This window comes from Schistocerca gregaria, unplaced genomic scaffold (genome assembly GCF_023897955.1).
Source record: "Schistocerca gregaria isolate iqSchGreg1 unplaced genomic scaffold, iqSchGreg1.2 ptg000280l, whole genome shotgun sequence".
NCBI classification, from domain to species: Eukaryota; Metazoa; Arthropoda; class Insecta; order Orthoptera; family Acrididae; genus Schistocerca; species Schistocerca gregaria.
Window position 1 is genome coordinate 2,664,578 of NW_026061773.1, and position 4,977 is coordinate 2,669,554.

Here is a 4,977-nt window from a genome sequence, read left to right on the forward strand (position 1 = left end):
TATTCATATGTAGTAAAAACCTGAGAAATCCGTCCGTTTTCGTCATTTGTTATCGAATCGACTTAAAGCCAGATCGTCACATTGGCCGCTCTTCTCTCTGAAACGGTTGTACTTATCGTCTTCAAAGCTATGTCGCGTGCTGCGGTATGCGGAGACACTAAAAGCACCATAGTAGACACAGATGAAGCTTCTAAGTTGATGTAATAGCCAGTAAGATGTAGTACAATTCAAGTTTTAGGTATCGATTATTGATTTTTTAGCTGTCTCTGGTGCCTTGGACATGAGCTAGGACCTTAAGATTCTGCATCAAAAGGAGGACTAGCAGCCGAGTTGCACGGGACAATGTGAAAAGTGTTCATATGTAATAAAAACCTGAGAAATCCGTCCGTTTTCGTCATTTGTTATCGAATCGACTTAAAGCCAGATCGTCACATTGGCTGCTCTTCTCACTGAAACGGTTGTACTTATCGTCTGGAAAGCTTTGTCGCGTGCTGCGGTATGCGGAGACACTAAAAGCACCGTAGTAGAACACAGATGAAGCTTCTAAGATGATGTAATAGCAAGTAAGAAGTAGTACAATTCAAGTTTTAGGTATCGATTATTGACTTTTTAGCTGGCTTTGGTGCCTTGGTCATGAGCTAGGACCTTAAGATTCTGCATTAAAGGAGGAGTAGCAGCCGTTTTGCACGGGAGAATGTGAAATGTGTTCATATGTAGTAGAAACCTGAGAAATCCGTCCGTTTTCGTCATTTGTTATCGAATCGACTTAAAGCCAGATCGTAACATTGGCCGCTCTTCTCTCTGAAACGGTTGTACTTATCGTCTGCAAAGCTATGTCGCGTGCTGCGGTATGCGGAGACACTAAAAGCACCATAGTAGAACATAGATGAAGCTTCTATGATGATGTAATAGCCAGTAAGAAGTAGTACAATTCAAGTTTTAGGTATCGATAATTGACTTTTTAGCTGGCTTTGGTGCCTTGGACATGAGCTAGGACCTTAAGATTCTGCATGAAAGGAGGACTAGCAGCCGCGTTGGATGGGAGAATGTGAAAAGTGTTCATATGTAGTAAAAACCTGAGAAATCCGTCCGTTTTCGTCATTTGTTATCGAATCGACTTAAAGCCAGATCGTCACATTGGTCGCTCTTCTCTCTGAAACGGTTGTACTTATCGCCTGCAAAGCTATGTCGCGTGATGCGGTATGCGGAGACACTAAAAGCACCATAGTAGAACACAGATGAAGCTTCTAAGTTGATGTATTAGCCAGTAAGAAGTAGTACAATTCAAGTTTTAGGTATTGATTATTGACTTTTTAGCTGGCTTTGGTGCCTTGGACATGAGCTAGGACCTTAAGATTCTGCATGAAAGGAGGACTAGCAGCCGAGTTGCACGGGAGAATGTGAAAAGTATTCATATGTAGTAAAAACCTGAGAAATCCGTCCGTTTTCGTCATTTGTTATCGAATCGACTTAAAGCCAGATCGTCACATTGGCCGCTCTTCTCTCTGAAACGGTTGTACTTATCGTCTTCAAAGCTATGTCGCGTGCTGCGGTATGCGGAGACACTAAAAGCACCATAGTAGAACACAGATGAAGCTTCTAAGTTGATGTAATAGCCAGTAAGATGTAGTACAATTCAAGTTTTAGGTATCGATTATTGATTTTTTGGCTGGCTTTGGTGCCTTGGACATGAGCTAGGACCTTAAGATTCTGCATCAAAAGGCGGACTAGCAGCCGAGTTGCACGGGACAATGTGAAATGTGTTCATATGTAGTAAAAACCTGAGAAATGCATCCGTTTTCGTCATTTGTTATCGAATCGACTTAAAGCCAGATCGTCACATCGGCTGCTCTTGTCTCTGAAACGGTTGTACTTATCGTCTGGAAAGCTTTGTCGCGTGCTGCGGTATGCGGAGACACTAAAAGCACCATAGTAGAACACAGAAGAAGCTTCTAAGATGATGTAATAGCCAGTAAGAATTAGTACAATTCTAGTTTTAGGTATCGATTATTGACTTTTTAGCTGGCTTTGGTGCCTTGGACATGAGCTAGGACCTTAAGATTCTGCATGAAAGGAGGACTAGCTGCCGAGTTGCAGGGGAGAATGTGAAAAGAGTTCATATGTAGTAAAAAAATGATAAATCCGTCCGTTTTCGTCATTTGTTATCGAATCGACTTAAAGCCAGATCGTCACATTGGCCGCTCTTCTCTCTGAAACGGTTGTACTTATCGTCTTCAAAGCTATGTCGCGTGCTGCGGTATGCGGAGACACTAAAAGCACCATAGTAGAACACAGATGAAGCTTCTAAGTTGATGTAATAGCCAGTAAGAAGTAGTACAATTCAAAATTTAGGTACTGATTATCTACTTTTTAGCTGGCTTTGGTGCCTTGGACATGAGCTAGGACCTTAAGATTCTGCATGAAAGGAGGACTAGCAGCCGAGTTGCACGGGAGAATGTGAAAAGTGTTCATATGTAGTAAAAACCTGAGAAATCCGTCCGTTTTCGTCATTTGTTATCGAATCGACTTAAAGCCAGATCGTCACATTGGCCGCTCTTCTCTCTGAAACGGTTGTACTTATCGCCTGCAAAGCTATGTCGCGTGATTCGGTATGCGGAGACAATAAAATCACCATAGTAGAACACAGATGAAGCTTCTAAGTCGATGTAATAGCCAGTAAGTAGCAGTACAATTCAAGATTTAGGTATCGATTATTGACTTCTTAGATGGATTTGGTGCCTTGGACATGAGCTAGGAAGTTAAGATTCTGCATGAAAGGAGGACTAGCAGCCGAGTTGCACGGGACAATATGAAAAGTGTTCATATGTAGTAAAAAAATGAGAAATCCGTCCGTTTTCGTCATTTGTTATCGAACCGCCTTAAAGCCAGATCGTCACTTGGCCGCTCTTCTCTCTAAAACGGCTGTACTTATCGTCTGCAAAGCTATGTCGCGTGCTGCGGTATGCGGAGACACTAAAGGCACCATAGTAGAACACAGTTGAAGCTTCTAAGTTGATGTAATAGCCAGTAAGAAGTAGTACAATTCAAGTTTTAGGTATCGATTATTGACTTTTTAGCTGGCTTCGGTGCCTTGGACATGAGCTAGGACCTTAAGATTCTGCATGAAAGGAGGACTAGCAGCCGAGTTGCACGGGAGAATGTGAAAAGTGTTCACATGTAGTAAAAACCTGAGAAATCCGTCCGTTTTCGTCATTTGTTATCGAATCGACTTAAAGCCAGATCGTCACATTGGCCGCTCTTCTCTCTGAAACGGTTGTACTTATCGTCTGCAAAGATATGTCGCGTACTGCGGTAGGCGGAGACACTGAAACCACCACAGTAGAACACAGATGCAGCTTCTAATTTGATGTAGTAGCCAGTAAGAAGTAGTACAATTCAAGTTTTAGGTATCGATTATTGACTTTTTAGCTGGCTTTGATGCCTTGGACATGAGCTAGGACCTTAAGAATCTGCATGAAAGGAGGACTAGCAGCCGAGTTGCAGGGAAGAATGTGAAAAGTGTTCATATGTAGTAAAAACCTGAGAAATCCGTCCGTTTTCGTCATTTGTTATCGAATCGACTTAAAGCCCGATCGTCACATTGGCCGCTCTTCTCTCTGAAACGGTTGTACTTATCGTCTGCAAAGCTATGTCGCGTGGTGCGGTATGCGGAGACAATAAAGTCACCATAGTAGAACACAGATGAAGCTTCTAAGTCGATGTAATAGCCAGTAAGAAGTAGTACAATTCAAGTTTTAGGTACTGATTATTGACTTTTTAGCTGGCTTTGGTGCCTTGGACATGAGCTAGGACCTTAAGATTCTGCATTAAAGGAGGACTAGCAGCCGAGTTGCACGGGAGAATGTGAAAAGTATTCATATGTAGTAAAAACCTGAGAAATCCGTCCGTTTTCGTCATTTGTTATCGAATCGACTTAAAGCCCGATCGTCACATTGGCCGCTCTTCTCTCTGAAACGGTTGTACTTATCGCCTGCAAAGCTCTGTCGCGTGATGCGGTATGCGGAGACACTAAAAGCACCATAGTAGAACACAGATGAAGCTTCTAAGTTGATGTAATAGCCAGTAAGAAGTAGTACAATTCAAGTTTTAGGTATCGATTATATACTTTTTAGCTGGCTTTGGTGCCTTGGACATGAGCTAGGACCTTAAGATTCTGCATGAAAGGAGGACTAGCAGCCGCGTTGTACGGGAGAATGTGAAATGTGTTCATTTGTATTAAAAACCTGAGATATACGTCCGTTTTCGTCATTTGTTATCGAATCGACTTAAAGCCAGATCGTCACATTGGCTGCTCTTCTCTCTGAAACGGTTGCACTTATCGTCTGGAAAGCTTTGTCGCGTGCTGCGGTATGCGGAGACACTAAAAGCACCATAGTAGAACACAGATGAAGCTTCTAAGATGATGTAATAGCCAGTAAGAAGTAGTACAATTCAAGTTTTAGGTACTGATTATTGACTTTTTAGCTGGCTTTGGTGCCTTGGACATGAGCTAAGACCTTAAGATTCTGCATGAAAGGAGGACTAGTAGCCGAGTTGCACGGGAGAATGTGAAAAGTGTTCATATGTAGTAAAAACCTGAGAAATCCGTCCGTTTTCGTCATTTGTTATCGAATCGACTTAAAGCCAGATCGTCACATTGGCCCCTCTTTTCTCTGAAACGGTTGTACTTATCGTCTGCAAAGCTATGTCGCGTACTGCGGTGTGCGGAGACACTAAAAGCACCATGGTAGAACACAGATGAAGCTTCTAAGTTGATGTAATAGCCAGTAAGATGTAGTACAATTCAAGTTTTAGGTATCGATTATTGACTTTTTAGCTGGCTTTGGTGCCTTGGACATGAGTTAGGACCTTAAGATTCTACATTAAAGGAGGACTAGCAGCCGAGTTGCACGGGAGAAAGTGAAAAGTATTCATATGTAGTAAAAACCTGAGAAATCCGTCCGTTTTCGTCATTTG